The following is a 22,420-nucleotide window of genomic DNA, read 5'->3' on the forward strand; positions in this document are numbered from 1 at the left end:
TTAGACCTCCTTAAGGTATGTACCTGTAAATACTAGACTCAGGATCACTCATTCATATGTGATGTTCCCACCCACCACAGGCATTTTCTCTTCCCCCCCCTCCCATGGGAAGAAGATATAAAAGCCTGTACCACCAGGCTCAAGAACAGATACTATCCACTGTTATAAGACTATTGAATGGTCCCTCGTATGATACGCTGGATTTCTGGGCTCACAATCTGCCTTATCGTGGCATTGTCTGCCTGCACTGTATTTTTTCTGTAACTCTAATGCTTTATTGTGCATTCTGTTATTGTACCTTGTACTACCTCAATGCACTGATGTGGTGAAATTATCCATATGGAAGACATGCAAAACTTCTTTATTCACTGTATCTCGGTACCTAGACAATAATGAAATAATTTACCATTTTACTTACCATAACATATTATATCAACACTTCCATTAAAAACTATAAACCCTATTAAACTAAAAATTTTATTTCCCACTGGTCAACTTCACAGAGTGATTAGTAGATCTTATAGTGATGATCACCCCTACTTTTATTTTTGGAACAGTGTTGTTGTTCCTTCTGATCAAAGCCAGAAGAATCATCAGAGAATACTTCAATGATATTTGAATAAATCAATGAGGAAATAACGTTCAGCTGCTTTTAGGGAAAGTAATTGCAGGAAGGCAGCAGCACAGAGGAAGAGCAAAGAACAGTATGGCTGCTCTGTCTTCACTTGTGAAGGATTTACGGAGAACTGCTTCAATTGCTTTCACAGCAGTAATAAAACCTGGCTGGAATTGGACCTAAAGAGAAACTGGTGAAGTAAAACATTTCAAATGTCAGGAAATGGCAAACTATCCAGCATTGATGCAATCCACCTCTAATAACTGGTTTAAATTATTCATAGGCAGTGACCCATTACTACTATGCCTGAGCTTCATCAAAATCTACAGAGTAGTGTTAATAGTATTAATAGAGTATTTACAAGCCAAGTGCTTCTTCAAACAGGCAATGAGCGTGACAGAATGCCCAGTCAACCATGACTATTTTTTTTTCATAATCATGACAACATGACTAAAAGGCTGTAAAGAATACACCCTCTTGTGCTCCGTTGTGTCAGTGTATATATTGTGAGTTGTGTTTGGAAGAAAAAAGTATCAGGAACTTTTGCTAAAGAAAGTCAGAAGATTATTTCCCCATTTATGTATTCATAGTTTGTCCCTGACTACCATTTTGGATAGGGATTGGTGTACATGATCATTTTATCCAAAAGTACATCATCTCACACTTGTTAGTATTATATTCCATCTGCCAAGGCTCTGCCCAGTTTTCCAACTGATCTATTTTGCTGTGGCCTCAGACAACATTTATTGTTATACACCACTTCACCAACTTCTGTGACATCCACAAACTCACTGATCATGTCTCCCCCATTCACAATTAAGTTGTTGATATATTTCACAACCAACATGGGTCCCAGATCTCATCCCTGTGGATACCACAGACTACCAGACTATTATCCTTCCAATACTACACTCTCCCTCCTCTCATCACGTCAATTGTGGATCCAATTATCCAGCTCAACATGGACACCATGTTGTTTAACCGTATAAATTAGACTACCATGCAGAATTCTCTCAAATGTCCCACTAGAGTCCATATGGACAGTATCTACTAACACACCTTCGTCAATCATCTTGGTTATCGTCACAAAAACTCAATTAGATTAGTGACATAGGATTTTCCCGACACAAAGTCACGGTGACTGCCGCAACTGAGACTTTGCCTTTTCAAATGTATATGAATCCCATCCCTAAAGAATTTCTCCTTTCATTTCCCTTCCACTGACATAAGGCTCAGCTGCTTGTAGTCATCACGCTCATCCCTGCAGCCCTTCTTAAATAAAGGAATAACATCAGTTGTTCTCTGGCCTTCTAGAACTTCATCTGTGGCTAACAAAGATGCAAAGATCACTAACAGGGCACCAGTTATCTCTACCCATGTTTCTTGCAGCAGCTTAAGATCAATCTTGTCGAGCTCCAAGGATTTAGCAATCCTTTACGTGTCCCAGTGAAGCTTCCTCTAACACCTCCTTCTTCTTAAATGGTATGGTGGCATAACACTATTACAGGTCCAGCGACCTGGGTTCATTTTTCCTTCTGTCTGTAAGAAGTTTGTACATTCTCCCCGTGACTGTGTGGTTTTCCTCCCACTTTCCAAAGACATACAAGGTAGAAGGTTGCATGGGTGACCTTATACTTTAGAGACCTGTACAGCAGGACCACATGGGTGTAATAGGACTGTGCAGGCTCCCTGGACTGGAAGGACCTGTTTCCACGCTGTATCTGTAAAAAAATACCGATCTGCTCCAGATTACCCATGTACTCCTCCCTAAGCTCACTATCCTCTGCGCCCTTCTCCCTTGGTGAATACAGATGATGAGTCTTCATTGCGGATCTTGCCTACATCCCCTGGTGCAACACAGGGATTAATCATTTCGTCCCTTCGGGAACTCATTCTATCCTGACTATATTCTTGCTCCAGATATCACTCCACTGTTAAAATCACTAAAGGCCAAACAAATAGCAATTTATGTAATACTTATTGTGCATCTGAATAAAGTGAACATATTGGAATTAATATATAGAAATGACCATGTAATTGTCAATTCCAAATAAGACTGAGCTAATTATATTCAGAATCCATGTGGCAGAATAGGTCTAATAACTAGACTAAGAACGGCTGAAAATGAACAAAATGATTACATGCAATTCAAAAACCCACGCACAGAATAAATATCGATATTTCAACAGCTATATGTCCAAGATGTATTCAGGTATGGATTCAGTTAAGAGTCGGAGATGACATGATAACATGACTTGCGATGTTGCCATCCATCCTGTTGTATGCAGCTCTGAGGTACAAGTAACAGTCTGAAATATACAGTAAGTAAATCTGACTTAATTCTTCATGTCACAAGTTAAGTGCAATCACACCTACTTACTATAAGTCTGTGCGACTTCAGAGCTGCATGTCAGACATGGCTATAAGCAGCACTGGGGCCCCGCAGGGGACTCTGTTGGCTCCTTTCCTGTTTACCCTGTATACCCTGGACTTTAGATACAACACCAATTCATGTCACCTGCAGAAATTCTCTGATGACTCAGCAATAGTTGGGTGTGTAAAGGGAGGACAGGAGGATGAATACAGGGCCCTGGTGGAGGACTTTGTCAAATGGTGCAAGCTGAATAATCTGCAGCCTAACATCAGTAAGACAAAGGAGATGGTGATGGACTTCAGGAAGACCAAGCCTACTAATGATGGTGAGGAGGTGGATGTGCTGAGGACCTTCAAGTACCTGGGGGTGCACCTGGATGACACACTTGAGTGGAGCACCAACACAGAGGCTGTGTACAAGGAGGGCCAGAGTCGCCTCTACTTCCTGAGGAGACTGAGGTCCTTCGGAGTATGCCTGTCCTTCATGTTCTAACGGTCTGTTGTTGCCAGTACATTCTTCTATGCAGTAATAGACTAAGACAAGGGTGCTGCTCCAATGAGTGCTATATGAGGTCAGACTTCCCCTCAGCCATTAGGCTCTATAATGAGTCAAACTATAGTCAGGGAAGTGATGACTCCTCCCATTAGACTGTTATTAATCTCTGTTTATCAGGGCTCTATTTGAGCTCTGTTTCACTCCTGTTTTATTTTTAAGGTAACTTATTTCTTATTCTTTCTACTTCTCTTCTAATATTTGTATATCTGAGCACTTGAAATGCTACTGTGACACTGTAATTTCCTTTGGGTTCAATAAAGTATCTATCTATTTATCTAATCATTACTTGTTAGTCATGATCGGATAGTTGTAGTTCTGTAGTTGGTTAGTTCTGTAGCTTTGGTCAGTTGAATCATCCCGCATTGCTGCATCCCTAATTTATATACTGGCACACCTCAGAGGGTAACTACAAGTCACGCATAGTGCTTGCCACAAGTCTGAGATACTAGAGGTTCGATTGTAGAAGGACGGTAGATTTCCTACACTGAAGTTTTATGAAAATCTTGACGTTTCATGCATTCCATGCATTATGACAACAGCTTTCCTTATGAAATCCAGGTTTCTTTGGTTATTTTCATAAAGATTCCCAACTGACATGATGCTGAATTCCTGACACCAAATGAATAGACCAAGAAACTCATCGTGTAACACACTGTGCTGGAGAACACCTTCATCAAACCATTTCTCCAGCACATGAAAAAAAATTGGTTAATATTTTGGTTTGAGGTTTCTTCTGTCCAAATGTTAGCCAATCTTTTGTTTCGCCATACAGTTATCGCCTCTTCAAAAAATTTCAGCAAGCTCTGTTATCTGATCACTTAAAAATAATCAGCTTGTATCTTTATAGTTCGTTATTGTTTCTTTTCACATTAAATATACCACAAACATGGAATCTGTTTTCTCAGAGAAGCTGTGAATGTTGAGTGAATCCCAGACAGACCCATTCTTCACAGCTTTCCTATTAGTGCAGTGATTAATACCCTAGCCTCCTACTTGTGAACCGGGTTCAGCTTCTCTTTGGTGACTGACAGGTTTTTGGACATGAAGAAATATATAGGTAGTTCCAGTATATGACACCAAAATACAATCATACTGGAAATACAGCCATCATTTTACTGAAAGGCAGTACAGACAAAAGGGGATAACCAGGGCTGTTAAGTGTAGACTACATATAGGTTCATTTAAGATGTTGATGACTTTTGTGACTGTAATTGAATTACTGAAGAATGAAGCTGTCTGATGCAAAACATTCTCACAATAAGGAAGAGAAAATCTGCAGATGTGGGAAATCCAAGCAGCACACTCGAAATGCTGGAGGAACTTCACAGGTCAGGCAGCATCTGTGGAAAAAAGTACAGTCAACGTTTCAGGCCTAGACCCTTCAGTGGGACATCAATATAAGCAGGTATTAGAGTCTGTCTCAATACAATCTTCCCAAACTAAGATACAGCAAGACTTTACACTCATAAGAACGAAGATAACAGCAGGCAATTCAATATATTTTGAGTTGGAAAAATATTCCCACTGAATTACATTTACACAACGGGAGCACACTGTAAAGGCTGATTTATACTTCTGCGTCAACTCGAGGCCGTAACCTACGCAAGTGGCCTACGCATGTTGTGAGCATTTATACTTGTGCATTGGTGTGTCTACATTGCTCTGCAATTCGAGCACGTCGCGCATGCGCACACACCTGCCCACGCAAGGCATCATGGCCATTGTAGTCTTTTTCGGGGTAAACCAGTTTAAAGCGAGCGTCTTTTTTCGTAAAAGCGAAATGTGTCCTCCATAATTTCAGAGGTCTATAAAGCTTTATGGAAAGCATTGCAGCCAGAGTTCCTTCCCTTCCCTTCAGTCGGCCAATGGGAAGCTATTGCAGCGTAGGAGGGAATGCGATGCTACCAAGTGGACCAATCACAGTTGTTCGGTCTGTGTTGCCGCGACGCGTAGTTACATTTTGGGAGAGGTGCGCGTCAGGCTACGGCGTAGGGATCCGCATAGGCTCTGCGTAGGGTTCATGGCGACGCCGTACTTACAGTGGCGAGTTGACGCAGAAGTATAAATCAGCCTTAACTGACAAAGCAAGTGAATATTCAAACACCTTTGCTGGTATAAAGTAATTCACATGGATTCTTACAGAGATCATAGAGTTAAACAGTATGGAAACTAAAAGCTTCTGAGGACAGAGAATGGAGGCTCCCAAAATCAGTGCTGTGAAGGCTAACTTTTCAGAGACACAGACGTCGTATTTATTGATAGGCAAACCAAATATGTCTATGCTAATGTTTGACAAAACAAGACTTGTCTATAGTCCATAACCTCTTGTGATCTCCCCTAAAACAATGATGTTAAATAACCTGGAGCCTGATGCCTGTATTGATGGAAGCCAATTAACATACCCCCAATGTCTTATGTTTGGCTGATGCACACAGCAGTGTCTCATGGATATGTTAGTTTGCAAACCACATCTCCTCAGCATCCTCCTGCTCTCTAGACAGTACTGTTTGCTTATAAACCTGTCCTTTTCATTTCAGAACTTGTAGTTTACTTTTGAACTGGCTTTCCTTTAATGACTGCTTCTCACTCATATTAATGCTTACTATCTACATAATTTGTGAAAGGGGCCTAGTGCCTAACAATGACTACGATTGGTGGATTTCCATTGAGCAAATGTATCAAGGGAAGATGAATAAAACTGAGGTACAGGTCAGCCATGATAATATTAAATGCCAGTACAACATAAGGGTCAGATACTCTTCTGTTTCTATGTCTCTTATGTTTCTGTTTCTGTTTCTATGTAAGGCATGAGGCCTCATGGTCTGAGTCGACATTCCCTCCCTCCTTCCCTCCCTCCTTCTATGTCCGGAGGATTTCCTGAGGTGTTACAGTTCTGTGCAAAAGTTTTAGGCCCATATACATATATAGATAGTATCTACTAAATCTACCGTATCTACTAGATGTTTACCAATATAACAAAAGACTCACAGATATTGCAGCTTCAAGGGCAAATAAAGCAAGGATAGGTATGGATGTCTTTCCAGCATGTGCTTCAAATCAAGTCAAATCAAAATTAACCCACACAGGAAATAATAAAAACAAGTTATAAATGGAAAAGGAATGAACAACCATCTAATTTGTTTTTTTACTGGTAAAGATTAAATGAATAGTATTATGCCAAATTTCTGTCTCTTATTTCTTATGGCTTTCAAAGCATATTTTATATCCATCTCTGCAGGCAAAGTGGGCCCTAATTTTAGATCTAATCCCTAAGGTAACATGCCTGACTGTAACTTCATATTGCACAAAAGTCAATTTAAATTATGGACTTAATGGGCCTTGAACCTGCAGCTTTCATGAATAAGAGGTGAGAATTATACCACCAGGGATGACAGAGTACCCAATAAACTAGTAACTGTTTGTGTGTGCTACAAATTAATCCCACTGGGTTTTAAACCAGGAGGATTTGCACAACTATTCATTGTTATTTTCAACTCAATTGCTCCAATAAAAAACTACTCCTAAAGTATTAACCTTTCTTTCATCTTTCCACATTATAATAACTTTAGTTCAGACGCCTGTTTATAGTTGTTGTCTTTTCATTTGCAACAATTATTACTTTAATTAATAGAGAAACAGTCTATTATATAGCGATTAACCCTAATGAATTTCATAAGGACAGAGAAAATACATGAGGTAGTGTTAAATGCAACAATCAGCAAGCATTCTGTAAACAACAAAAAAGATTAAGCAGCATAAAATTACCAAAAAAACTTGATAACAATCTTTACCGAGTGAAATGATGAAAAAGCTTTCCAAATGATACAGTAAGATTAATACATTTGGTTAAAAATTGAAATGTTAATCAAAAATGAGGGAGCTTTTGGCCTTTCAAGTTTCTGCTGCAAATTAATGCGATTTAATGTAACTTTTTCAAATAGTACCACTTTCACCATGTACTGAGATTGTTAAATTCTGCTTAAGAACATTTTGGCTGTTTTTAGCTCTGAAAAATTGGGTGTCACACATCATGGTTACATCTGGATTGGATACCCTATGCAATGCGCTTTAGTATTAGCTAAGAAATTTGTTCAGGTTGTTTTGTGATGCCCGTTGTAGGCACGTAGCAGAGTTAGGTCATTCAGCCCACTCAATCTACTCAGCTATTCAATCATGGCTGATTTATTTTCACTCACAATCCCCTTCTCCTACCTTCTCCCTGTAGCCTTTGATGTCATTACTAATCAAGAACCTAACAAAATCTGCTTTAAATATACCCGATGACTTGACCTCCACAGCTGTATGCGGCAATAAATTACACAACCTCTAGCGAAAGGACTTCCCCTTCATCTCTGTTCTAGAGGGATATCCTTCTATCATAAGGCTCTACTCCCTGATCCTAAAGTCTCCTACTATTTGAAGAATCCTCTTCGTGTCCACTTTATCTGATTTCAATATTCTCATTCTTCTCAGCTCCACTGAATAAATGCACCTGCTGTTGGGTTCCTCAGAAAAAATAGTTTAATACTATTAAGCTGAATTCTCCCCATTCCTATCCTCAGCTGAGGCCTAACTAACTGTGCATTGACATATTTCCTCAGCTTTGAATTTGAATGTATGTCCTACTTTCTGACTTTCTTCTGCTATTCAGCCAATTTTCCATCTGGTCAACAAATCACCCACCCAAGCCTTGATGTAAGCTGCCAGACCCTTGTGAGACATTTCTTGTCACATAAATGATATCCACGGGCATCCCTTTTTCTGTCACTTGTTGTTTCCTTTTGATTAATAAAAAGTAATTCATTGTGCAATCACAGAAATGTTAAACTATAATTTCCCAATAACAGATGTTACTCTTAAAAATTTACAACATTTGTTTGTTCTTCTCTTGTGAGTAGATCTCAAATCAGGAGAAATTTGGAAAATTATAATTATCCCACCTGTAATAACTCATCTCCTTCCTTTAAAACAGTAAGGTAGAAATCATTTGATTCTAGAGATTTATCACACTATAATGCCATTGTTTTCTTCATCATTATTATCTTGTGGAAGTTAGTTTTGGTGACTCAAAGTCCCTGAATCAATATTGGTTTTCTGAAGGTACCTTCATTGCTATTTTTGTCAAACATTGTAAATATGGATGTTTGTGTTTTTTGTTGTTTTGGCAAAAGGCGTCATTATCTAATTTGAACTCTACAGATCATGGAGTTCTAATCGGCTGACGTTCCTTCTGTTCACTGTGTCTTTCCGAATGTAGCTGCATTTGAATAAAAAATTTCATATTATTAGGTTTTATCCACTTTAACTGAAAGTCTGTTTACAGTGCAAATGATTGTAATACTGCTGAAGTATTTCACCAGCTGAAATTTGGTCTAGATTATAAGTCCCTTCAAAACATGATATGAAACAAAGTACTAGGTAAGCGTATATATACGGTTACCTTATAAGGTAAATGGAGAATGCACCCTAACAGGTGTATGTAACAAGAAATATATATATATACATAAAACTTTTGCACAGTACTGTACATGTTCTTATCACTTCCTTTCACATGTCTTTACAGGACTCAGCTACATGGTGAGATGACACTGCTACTAGAATCACAACGATCAACTTTGTTGTCTTACCCCTTGTGCCCAACAACAATTGCCCTGACTCTTCAAGCTGCTCTCTAATTGGGACTCTGAGGTTGGATTAACTCTTCTTACCTCATGGACTCCCAGAGCAGGACATCACTCTCCCTGCTGTATCCTTGTGGCATGCTCTATTTTCACCACCTGGACCATGAAGCAGGTCAACATTTTCTTTGGGGGTAAGCCAAACTTTCCTTGGAGTTGACCAACATTTTCCCTGTGACAGGCCAACATGCACCTGGGTGTATCCTGGGGAATGGCTGCCAACCTCCCGGTTCAAACTCAGACAAGTTGGCACTCTTCAAGCGGACCATTTTCAGCTGAGAATTCATCTTTAGGGCAGCCCCATGGCACAGCTAACAGAGCCACTACCTCACAGTGCTCGAGACCCGGGTTCAATCTTGTTCCTGGGCACTGTTGGTGGTAGGGTTCGTATGTTCTCCCTGTGTCTGGGTAGGTTTCCTGGCTGCATTGGTTTCCTCTGTATCTCAAAGGTTAGTCAGTCACTGCAAATTGCCCCTAATGGTAAAATTTGGGGAGTTGATAAAACATAGGGGAAATGGGATTAATGTAGGATTGGTGTAAATGAGAGATTGATAAGCAACGCAATGTGGGACAAAGGGCCTGTTGCTGTGTGTGTTTCTCTATACTGCACAGACAATATGACTGTGCACCATTCCCGATGCCTTTTAAAACATTTTACAGTCTTTCTTTGCATTATTCAGACTTTCCCCAAAATCTAGAAGTCACACCCTTCCCTCACCCTCAGGAGTCAGGTGTTTATCATGTTATGTCCAGTAATGTATGTTTCCAGAAATTACATGACAGAAAACCCAACCTTAAGGTGGCAACGGTACTGTTGACTCTTTCAAATGTACACGGTAGTAAGTTGTTGGGAGTTTGTGAAGCAAAGTTGTTCATTTCATTTAATTTAATTAGTAAGCATTGGTAAATAGGACTTGCTAAGATAGAAATATTAGTTGGTATGGACCTAAGGACTCTATCCTGTGTTGACTCCAATAACTTGATTAGGTGTTTTGGTAGATTTGATATGCATGTATTTGTTTAATCCTTTAACTTAAGTGAAAACTTTGTTCAGTAATTGTAAGGTCTTAAAACATTTATATTTATTGATAAAAGCTTGCTCAACTGTTGAGTTTTGTATGTAGCTCCCTCGGCTGCCAAAACCACACTATTAGTTCAGACTGTCACTGGGACTCTGAAAGACCCTGCACTGCCCTAGGCCAAGGAGGTGGCTCCCAGACTAGAAGAAACAATGTCTTCTAGCTGACTAATGATCTCATGATATCCGCACCAACTTTCCTGAAAACTCTCCGTTCAGTTTTTACCAAAAGCTATTTTAAATTATTGTTCAGATACATTTCGATTTCCCTTTGAGAAAAAGTTACAAATATTGTTCTACATGTGGTTCTATCACAATTTTATCAGAGGGAATCTGTAAATATCCTTTATTCAATGCAGGTTACTAACATGATATTTAGTTAATTGATCTCAACTCACTAACTTAGTGAAAATAGTTCACCTTTCCACATCCTTCAGGATGGAGTTTATTGGAAAATGTAAACGCATACATTGTATTTTCTATGTATTACAGTATTTACAATATTTACTCAACAGTATTTCAGTATTTACTCAAATGCACACATTATATTTTCTATATTTATTATGTAACCACTGCTTGCTGAATAGAGGGTATTCACTATGTAGCCATGACTTTTGACCTAATCACTATTAATTCAGGAAGAGAACTAGAATGAAACCAAGTAGAAAGATAACGGTGGCGAGTAAGGTAATGAAATATGTGGTAGTATGTCACAACAAGACTAATTAAGAAATAACTGTGGTTAGGGATGAGGAGACACCTGGTCTAAAAAGTAAACTAGGACATAATTAAATTGGGGAGTAAAGCAATAGTGGAAGGTCGAGAGCGGCTGTATTGATGATATGTGATCACAGGCCGTCTGGATATGATAATGTAGCTAAGATAGGAGATTGCTATAAAAAATGCTGTATACAAGCCTCGATGGGCAGTCAGCTACTAGCTTTCTGATTGTCTCAGCTTTGATTTGCAAATTAAAGTTTAAAACGTCTTGAAGGATTTTCTGCGTGTCCTTGTTGTCTGTAAGAAACGAGAAACCACGACAAAATTGGCGTTACGAACGGGATTCGGATAGAGACTCGCGAGGAAGGGAACGGCAGATTAGGACGCTTCTCGGGGACCCTCACGGGGCTAACAGAATTAAGGGTGCACCCAAAGAAAAAAGTGAGCGCTTTTTGCGATAATTCGGACTAAGAATTCTGTTGGTTTTGGGGGTCTCGGGGACTCAGAAGTGTGAAGCAACTGCCGGGAGGTCTCTCCGATCCAAAGAATCTGGCAGAATCGGGGATAAAAGGAGGCTCAGAGGATTAATCAAGAACACTGCAGTGGGGGTAAGTACGAATGAAGTAATAACAAGTTAAGTAGGAAAATTCCACGTGGTGTTGGTAAGTCCCTGTGGATACCGCTTCGCACGAAACGAAGGTCTGAACAGGCAGGGAGGAGAATTAAAAATCCTCGTGAATACCGCCTTAAGAAGTGTAAGGGTCTGCATAGGCGAGGTGTAAATTAAAAATCCTCGTGAATACCGCCTTAAGAAGTGTAAGGGTCTGCATAGGCGAGGTGTAAAAGGTTCTGTGGATACCGCCCTAAGTAGGGGTCTGCACGGGCAGAACGTAGTAAGAGACAAAGATAGTTTGTTAGATAATTCAGACGCGGGTGAGATAAACCATAAGGCTAGGCATAGAAATAGAGTTAGAAAAATAGTGCTGTTAAATAGGCAAGTAGTGAGATTCTAAAAATACCATAATAGAAAAAGGAAAAAGAGAACAACATGACAGAGAAAGGAACGGCAGTAGAAATATTGAGCAGAAAATTCCCGGTGTGTCAAGGTAAGATCGCGGAAATTTCAGAAAAATGGGAAAAAAGAACTAAAGAACTAGTCATGAAATGGCCAAGAGAAGGAACATTTGATGTAAGCTTATGTAAGGAAATGGAAGCGCTAATTAAAAATCACAAACCCAAAGATAAATCTAAGAAAAGAGAAGGAAAAGTGGAACAAGAAATGGAAGTGTTAAAACTCTTTAGGATGGAGGGAGAAAGGTTAAGAAAGACGGGAGGTATATTAATAGTAAGTAAAAAAGACACTGAGAAACGAAACGAGCAGGCTGATAAAGAAGAGGAAAAGCATAACAGGGAGTCGGCTCCGGCTCTATACCCAGACCTGAAAGACGTAGAAAAACCTCCTCCCTCTTACAAGAGAAAAACCCTTAAGCAGTGTCCGATGATAACAGGAAGAGTGGATCTAAATGGAGAAATTAAAGTCTGGGATACCGAGGAGGAAATGATGCAGTAACAAAGGGAAATCAAGCTGCAGATGAAGCAGCCAGGAAAGCGTCAGGGTGTACATCCGTTGTCAGGGCACCCCAGGTAAGTCTAGAGCCGGAACCTATGGTAGAGGACCTAATTGAAATACAGGGAAAGGCAACTTTGGCAGAATAAACTCTGTGGAGACGAAGGGGGGCCAAGCAGAACCCAGAAGGCCTATGGACCATGGAAGATGGCCTACTGGTAGCTCCCACCCCTTTACTGACTACCCTGATCTCAGAAGCACATGGGATGGATCATTGTGCAAGGGGGGAAGTAATAAGAAAAATAAAAAAGGATGGATTTTGGTCGCCTTATTTACAGGCTTCAATAGACCATGTGTTGTCACAGTGCGAGATATGTGTGCAGAATAATGTTCGGAAAGGAATTACAACCCCAATAGGTCATATACCCGTACCTGAAGGGCCATTTAAACACCTAGTGATTGACTATGTAGACATGATAAAAACAGTAAGAGGGAAAAGATACATGTTGATGGTAATCGACAGATTCAGCAGATGGGTAGAGGCAGTACCCTCGAAAGATCAAGGGGCAGGAACAGTGGTGAAATTCCTGACGAACGAAGTGATCCCAAGGTTTGGGATACTGACGGAAATTAGCTCAGACAATAGTTCAGCTTTCATTCAAAAAGTGGTCAAGTTAATACTGCAAGCACTGAGAATAAAGCAGAGATTTGGATGTGTGTATCACCCTCAGTCGCAGGATATGGTGGAAAGAATTAACGGGACCTTAAAAACCAAACTAAACAAAATCTGTGCAGATACTAAACTTAATTGGGTCGATGCACTACCGTTAGCATTAATGAGTTACTGCATGCAGACTAATCGGATGACGTGTCTAATACCGCATGAAATGCTAACCGGAAGGCCCATGCTAGTGCCCCGGTGGAGAGGACCATATAAAGGGCCTAGTTTAGAACAATTGGAATTGGAATTAAAACAATGCATGCGGCAATTAACTATGATGCATAAGTCTATTTATGTACAGGAAAAACAGAAAGAGCCAGAGATTGATTAAGGGGAAGGACCAATCAAGCCAGGCGATCAGGTCTGCGTGCGAGCGTTTCGAAGAAAGTAGAATGAACCCAGAAGGGAAGGGCCCTTTATAGTAACCAAAGCATCACCCACTGCAGTTCAAGTGGAAGGACGCTCCACCTGGTGTCATCTCAATCACTGCACTAGAGCAATCCCGCAGGTACAGTCAGGTGGGCCACCCGAGGTAAGTGGTGAAGAGGAACAAACAGTAGGGGACAGGCAAGAGCAACAAGAAGCTGATACTGAACCGCAGGAACTTGACCAAGTAATAAGGGAAATTTTTGGTCCTGAGGACAGGCCCGAAGACCCTAAGGATGGGGTTATGGATGGTAGTACTCTTTCAGATAATGGGGATGACTTGGGGGCGACCAGTCCGGTCCCCGGGAGGATACACTCAGATACTCTTGTGCAGATTTGGAGACCATTAATTTGGCAGATGTGGCATGGGACTGTTAGGATCCCACAAAACCTGAGAGAAAGGAGTAAGAGGAGCACAATGATTACCTCTGTACCATGGTACCAGAACATATGGTACTAATGGGCAAATTATACAGCAGGGATGATGAAGAGACAGAATTGTTATCTGTGCTCAAGGGCAAGTCCAGCACAGTATGTAGTCCCCATGCCATACAACTCTTCCACCTGCACGCAATGGCGAAAGGAGCGGAGGGGGCAGTGTGCGCAGCAGTGTCCAAGTATAGTCAAGACCTGCAGTATGGGAATTTGTAGCGGGATAGATCCTTGTTATCGGAAATGTATTGATAACACACCAATGTGCCCTTATTGGTGTATGTTATACCAGGCTTCCTCGCAGTATGATCAAAACAAGCTTGCCTCTAACTATAATTACAGCAGACCGTGGGCTATGAATAAAAGAAGCCAGATACCCACATTGGGAAAGCTCAAAGTGCAGGAGCATTTGAGTTATGAATGTTTCACACGGACGGGTGATCTCTTGGTTGGACATTTCAGTGGTAACTGTGCTAAGACTTGGGATGTAATCCCAGGCCAGAGATACAAGACAGGTACCCCTCCGCCCGATGGTGCACTGGATGCCCAGACCATCCCGTTAGCAGATACCTGGTGGCTCAGGGGAAGGAATGAGGTCTGAGATCCACGCTCCCCCTTCGTTGGACAAGTACATGTACACGAGTTATGCTGATTCAAGAAGTTGTAGTATCCTCTGAAGTACAATTTGACGCTCTGAAGCAGCAGATACTGTGACGAAGGAAGAGAAAATATGAACTTGATCCAACAGTCCAAATTGACAGTATAGGACAGCTGAGAGGTATACCTAATGAGTTTAAAGCAAGAAATGAGATTGCTGCGGGCTAGGAAGCACTTATACCTGTGATAGGGGTTAGTAAAAATGTTGAATGGATAAATTATATATATTCAACCGAGATTCATTAACCACACCGATGATGCACTAGAGGCTTTGGGACAGCAGCTAGATGCAACCAGTAGAGTGGCGTGGCAAAATAGACAGGTACTAGACTGGCTATTGGCAGAGAAAGGAGGAGTTTGTGTAATGTTTGGGGAACAATGCTGTACTTTTATACCGAATAATACTAGTCTGGAGGGATCGTTTACCAGAGCAATGAATAAACTGAAAAATTTAAGAAAGGAAGTTAAACAAAATGCAGGGTTTGGACACCAGTTCTTTGACTGGTTAAACAATAGACTAGGAGGATGGGGAGCATGGCTGACCAAGATTGCAGTAACCATTGGTATTGTATTGCTAAGCTGTGCGGTCATTCTGTGCTGTTTTCTTCCATGCCTCAAGTCGCTTGTAGTGCGTGCTGCAATGAAACGGTTTCCGATGCTCCTGGAAATTGTTGGGTCGAGCCCTATGGAGAAGGAGGCACCGATGATGTATTCGTACAGTCTACGAGACATGCAAGACGAACAGGAGAGAGATGAGATATATGGGGATTAGGCTGTGAAGGCTCCTGAGTCTTTTTCCCTGTCTCAGATACGAAGGGACGGGTTTTTGGCTCAGCGGCCTAGGGAGGTAAGGAGAGAACACTGTGAGTCTTAAGCGCAGGAAACTATAGTTTAACCCAAATTTGGGAGTAAATGCGTGGCTTTATTTGAGCTTTTGTGCATAGACTCTCAGTCCTCTCTCTCTCTGTATGAGACCCTGTGGGTCTCAAAGGGAGGATTATATTGGAAAATGTAAACACATAAATTGTATTTTCTATGTATTACAGTATTTACAATATTTACTCAACAGTATTTCAGTATTTACTCAAATGCACACATTATATTTTCTATATTTACTATGTAACCACTGCTAGCTGAATAGAGGGTATTCACTATGTAGCCATGACTTTTGACCTAATCACTATTAATTCAGGAAGAGAACTAGAATGAAACCAAGTAGAAAGATAACGGTGGCGAGTAAGGTAATGAAATATGTGGTAGTATGTCACAACAAGACTAATTAAGAAATAACTGTGGTTAGGGATGAGGAGACACCTTGTCTAAAAAGTAAACTAGGACATAATTAAATTGGGGAGTAAAGCAATAGTGGAAGGTCGAGAGCGGATGTATTGATGATATGTGATCACAGGCCGTCTGGATATGATAATGTAGCTAAGATAGGAGATTGCTATAAAAAATGCTGTATACAAGCCTCGATGGGCAGTCAGCTACTAGCTTTCTGATTGTCTCAGCTTTGATTTGCAAATTAAAGTTTAAAACGTCTTGAAGGATTTTCTGCGTCTCCTTGTTGTTTGTCAGAAACGAGAAACCACGACAAGTTCAAGGAAAGTGTGACATCAGAAGCCTCTCACGACTAACAGAAATTAGGGTCATGCAAACAAGTTGAGAGATGTCATGAAAGAAATTTAAAAAATGCCAATGATGATTTTAAGTTTAATGCAAAGTAGAATAGATATCAGCATAATAAAAGAAAGTAGAACCAACTATATGCTACAACCTTAAATGAGATGATATTTGTGTGCTGAGGCAGCAGGCTGAGGGTAGCAGACACCAACAGAATCAGCAAACTCGTTTGTAAGGCCGGTGACGTTGTGGAGATGGAACTGGACTCTCTTACAGTGGTGTCTGAAAAGAGGATGCTGTCTAAGTTGCATGCCATCTTGGTCAATGTCTCCCATCCACTACATAATGTACTGGGTGGGCACAGGAGTACATTCAGCCAGAGACTCGTTCCTCCGAGATGCAGCACAGAGCGTCATAGGAAGTCATTCCTGCCTGTGGCCATCAAACTTTACAACTCCTCCCTTGGAGGGTTAGACACCCTGAGCCGATAGGCTGGTCTTGGACTTATTTCATAATTTACTGGCATAATTTACATATTACTATTTAACTATTTATGGTTCTAATACTATTTATTATTTATAGTGCAACTGTAACAAAAACCAATTTCCCCCGGATTCTGCTGTGTACATACATCTGATGCTTCTGGACACAGCTTCAGTAATGTTCCTGGAATCGTTGGGTGTTTCGGGTCTTTCAACATCATACAACCTCCTCCAGGTGACCCAGCCGGGGCTGATCAGACCCCAGCTTATGTCCAGATGGCTGGCTACTTATGACTCCATGGCTCCCCTCTTTTGAGCCACAGCCTTCTTGAGGCCCTCTCTGCCGCATCGGTAGTACTGCTGATGGCTCTCCTCTTCCTCTCTCCCTCGATGCCCAAAATGCTGAAGGCTCTAACTAAAGAATGGGCCATGAATCCCCTACAACCAACCTCCACTGGGAGACACCTCACTCTCCATCCAGCCTGCTGACAGTTGCTGACCAGTTCTGCGTACTTGGAGAGCTTCCTTTCAAAGGCCTCCTCCAAGCTATCTTCCCATGGGACCGTCAGCTCCAGCAGCACCACTTGCTTAGTAGACTCAGACACTAGGATAATGTCTGGTCGCAGGGTGGTGGCTGTGATATGGTTGGGGAACTTCAGCTGCCCTTCGAGGTCCATCAACAGCTGCCAGTCCCTTGCAGAGGTCAGAATGCCTGCAGATGTTCTTTTGGCAGGTATTGGCTGCTCCCCAGCTCTGACAAAGGCAATGGTCTGCTTGGAGGGTCGGGACCGCTTCGCCCACTCAACTCCTGCGCTGACGGCTTCAGCAATGGTCTTCAGGACCTGATCATGCCTCCACCTGTACCGTCCCTCACCAAGTGCCCTTGCACAGCCACTGAGGATGTGCTCCAGAGTCCTCGCTTGGAGCACAGTGGGCACGCAGATGACTCTGCCTTGCCCCATGTGTGCAGGTTTGATGGGCTTGGAAGCACATCGTACACTGCCTGGATGAGAAATTGGATGCGGTGTGGTTCGGCTTTCCAAAGCTCAGCCCAGGTCACTTTCCTCTCAATCGCATTTTCCCATCTTGTCCAAGCTCCCTGTTGCTTCATTCCCACTGCCTTGCAGGCTCTCATCTCCTCCACTACTGCCCTCACCTCCTCCTGAACTAGACGACACCTTTCCTTCCCTCTGGTGTCCATATGGGGAGTTGGAAAGGATCCTAGCCCAGCTCGGCCTCGTGTGACCACTCCCAGCAGCCTCCTGTGACGCAGCCTCGCCTCTGCCTCCTGAACAGCTTCCTCTGCCCTCCACTTCCTGCCAGTACTTACTTGGATCCCTGCTCTAGCCACCTTCGGGTCACTTGAGTCCCTATACTGTAGCACTTCTCTGGCTCTTGTTACCTTGAATTCTTCCTCCAAGGATTTGAAGGGCAGTTGCAGTTTGTTGTGGTGTCCATAGAGTGCGATGCTGCTCAGGCTCTTTGGCAGCCCCAGCCATCTCCTGAGGTGGTTGCTAACCCTCCTTTCTAAGGTTTCGACTGTCGAGATCGGAACTGCATAGACAAGGAGGGGCCACAGGATTCTGGGAAGAATGCCATGCATTAAACTTCCCAGGTAGGCCAGACTTGTCCACAGATTTCAGCCAGCCATCCAACTCGGTGCAGGTTGCCTGAATGGATGTTGTGTCCCTTAGAGAGCTGTCAAAAACTTTGCCTAAGCTCTTGACTGGCTTTTCTGTGATGGTTGGGATGGCTGTGCCTGCGATGCTGAACCGGAACTTGTTCTTCACCTTCCCTTTCCTCAGCACCATCGATCTTGATTTGGCAGGTTTGAAACGCATCCAGGCCCACTCCACCAGCTTTTCGAGCCCTTACAGAATCCTCCGGCAGCCTGGGACTGATTCTGTGGTGACTGTGAGGTCATCCATGAATGCCCTGATAGGCGGTTGCCGTTGAGCGGAATTCATTCTGGGCCCTCTGGACTCTGGTTCAGCAGACTTAGTGAGCATGTTCATGGCTAGGGAGAACAGTGTCACTGAGATAGTGCACCCTGTGATGATGCCGACCTCCACCTTGTGCCAGGTTGATGTAATTGCTCCTGAAGAGACCCTCATCCTGAAGTTGCTGTAATAATCAGCGATAAGGTCTCTGATTCTGCTGGGGATGTGATATTTGGTCAGTGTGAGCTGCACCAGCTTATGCGGAATGGAGCCATATGCATTTGCCAGGTCGAGCCACGACACTGACAGGTTGACCCTGTTCTCTCTGGCCTCCCTGATGAGTTGTGTCACCACACCGATGTGCTCCAGACAGCCCGGCATCCCTGAAATGCCACCCTTCTGGACTGATGTATCAATATAGGTGTTCTTTGCTAGGTAGGTGCACAACCGGTTGGAAATGGCACTGAAGAAGATCTTCGCCTCGACGCACAGCAGGGAGATGATGCGAAACTGATCTATCTGGGTGGCATTTTCCTCCTTCGGGATCCACACCCCTTTAGCCACTCTCCACTATTCTGCAAAGTATGACTATGACTATGACTATGACAAATTAGAAACTGACTAGTTATGTTATCAAGTATATAAGGATTTAATCTCTTTCAATTCCTCTTTGCTAATTTATCATTCTCACATGGAATTAAAGTTCAATTTATGTGCATCTTTATAAAATAGTATTGGGTAACTATTACAAGTTGTTGTAAATTCTAAGTGCATTTCTTATAAGAGTTACCAGCACATCTGACAACATCTCAGTAAGTTGCAGAAGCATGTCTAAGAGTTCCTTAAAATTCCTCAAAATGCTGATATTGCCTTTTTAAATTCAAATCTTTTATCTGCGTGGAGATATTTTCAGAACAAAACAGACTATGTTCATAGACAATGATGAATCTGCGCCAAATGTGCAGTAAACTGAATCATTAATATGAAGTTGCAAAAAGATTGTCACACTTTTTTCACAGAAGAGTGCTCTCTGTATTACCATTGGCATATTGCACAGCTTTCTATCAGTATCTTTCAATCAGACTATTTATTGAAGCAGATGGCAGGTTGTCTTAAGTTAATTGAAAATGTGCTGTTCAAAAAAAAACTAACAGAAAGTAAAACCTAATTTATCATAAAACTATAATGAAGTATTAATTTTGTCTTGTTATAGGCAAATGTGTACTTATTGTATATCTTTAATACAATTAATCTATTTTATTGTCAGGTATTAGGGACATCAGAGTCCTGTTTAACTCAATGGAATGAACCTACCTTAAGGTTAAGAGCTACTGATTTCAGTAAAAGCAAAAATAAAAAATATTCTGGAATAGTTTGCAGATTGAAAAACAATCTAGTGCTTTCCCAGTGCATATGACGAATAAACTTTTCTCAGGTTTCCAGCCAGGTACAGGGATCGATTATAACTGACATTTCAGTGACAAAGTCTGCCATCTTCATCAGGGATGATGCCTGGGCATGTCTAGTCCGATGGTATTTATACACCCGTATTCCATCCCTCCTGATCATTTAGTCCTCATGCAATCAGGTTTCCTCTCTCCCACTTTTTTACAATCAAATTCTAGTTCTTACTTAGACTGAGACCTTTGTCTTTGTTAAAATGTGTTTACTCTAGTTTTATTTCAATGGCTTCCTTTTACAGGCAGTCCCAAAAGTCTTGGTGCAGCACAGTACTTTTGTGCTGTCAAAGTCAATCCAACAGTTATTGCTAGTGCAGTGTTCTGCGACCACCGATTTCTCTGGGTAACCCAAACGGATACACCAACTGCACTCCTTGATGCGGGTTTACACCGTGCCAATACACACTGCTCCACATTCACAGGGAATCCTGCAAACGCCAGCTGACCTGAATCCCAGGTCACCTTTGATTCACGTAAGCTGTGATTTGAGCTTCTTTATGGGTTTGTGGATGGTATTAATCCGGTATTTCTTCAGGATCCCGGCAATCCTTCCAGAAACCATGGAAGTATCGGGAAGACAGGCAGAAGCAATGGTCAAACTCAAGGAAATCTGCAGATGTTGGAATTTCAAGCAACACACATAAAGGTTGCTGGTGAACGCAGCAGGCCAGGCAGCATCTCTAGGAAGATGTAAAGTCGTCGTTTCGGGCTGAGACCCTTCGTCAGGGTTCCTCTTTGTTGTTAAATTCCTTGGTTTTTCTGTCAGCCCTTTTAAAGGCCCGATTGGTTTCCTTCACCTTGTAGCCTTTCTGTAGGAATGCCATACGTAATCGTCTTATATCTTCGAGTGGACTCTCTGAGTCCAAAATAGTTTTCACACTGTTAATCAAAGTAGAAAGAACCACTCTATGTTGGGAAGCGTGGTGGTGGCTGTTATTATTGAGGTGTGTCCATGTGAGTGGGTTTCCAATAGTTGCCATGCCCAAGGCTATGAACGGGTTTGCATTGTATTGGAATGTCCAGGAATTGAGTCAACCATTTTTCTCCATTTCCATCATAAGTTGAATGTTTGCACGTATACTGTTCAGATGGTCATAAAACTGTTGGAGTACCTGAAGTCCATGAAGTCACACTATGAAGGCTTCATTGATGTATCTGAACAAGCATATGGGGTGTAAGGGCGATGAACTCAGAGCCGTCTCCTCAAAGTCCTCCATTTAGAAAATAACAATAACCGGCTACAAGGGTGATCCCATGGCCACTCTGTCCATTTTTTCATACTAGTTCCCCTTATAGAGGAAGTGCATCGATGTAAGGGTGCATTCAAAAAGGACAATGGTACCCTTATCAAACCTTGACAGAGGACTAAACTGACCAAGCTGTCCTTAATGGGAACATGGACACCATGTTGAAACTGACCATTATGTCCTCAGGGTTCAGCTGGATTTTGGTTATCATTTTAACGAAGTCGGTCAAATTTGTGATATGATGCTCACAGCCCCCAACAACATGGTCATTAAATGCTTAGCAACCTAGTACATCAGAGGATCTATCCCACTAAAAATAGGTCTCGGGGGAACACCCCCCCCTTGTGTATCTTAGGGAGTCCATAAATTCTTGGTGATATTGGTGTCTGAAGAAGAAGTATCTTGCATATGTCTGCTGGCAGTCCAGATTTCTTCAGTAAAGCGGAGATCATCCGCACAATGGAGTCCCTTGGATCCTGCTGCAGAACTCTGTAGTTGGGATCATCCAGAATCTATTGAACTTGCCTGTGATATTTGCTGTGTCTGTGCACCACTACATATCGATTAAATAAAAGCACACACGTGGGAGATGGCTTTAACTGGTGTATTCACATTGCAGTGAGAGAAGGAGAACAATACACATGCATAGACAACAGATCAATATGTAGCACTAGGGAGGGGGCATTGCTCTAAAAGAAATAGCTCCATACATTACAGTTCCTCTCCTTTAGATGAATGCCACATAAAACTGTATATGTACAAGACATTCAATTTCCAGTTCATAAATCCATATTCCAAAAAACTATGCATTCACAATAACAGTCCATAGCTAATTTCACAGTTC

At 41.8% G+C, this 22,420-nt stretch overlaps 1 pseudogene; it reads right to left on the minus strand.

Moving 5' to 3' along the window:
* Positions 1–1,822: 1,822 nt before the first annotated feature.
* On the minus strand, positions 1,823–21,787 carry LOC134356392 (uncharacterized; annotated as a pseudogene).
* Between the last annotated feature and the right edge of the window lie 633 nt (positions 21,788–22,420).

Source organism: Mobula hypostoma, chromosome 14, assembly GCF_963921235.1.
Source record: "Mobula hypostoma chromosome 14, sMobHyp1.1, whole genome shotgun sequence".
NCBI lineage: Eukaryota > Metazoa > Chordata > Chondrichthyes > Myliobatiformes > Myliobatidae > Mobula > Mobula hypostoma.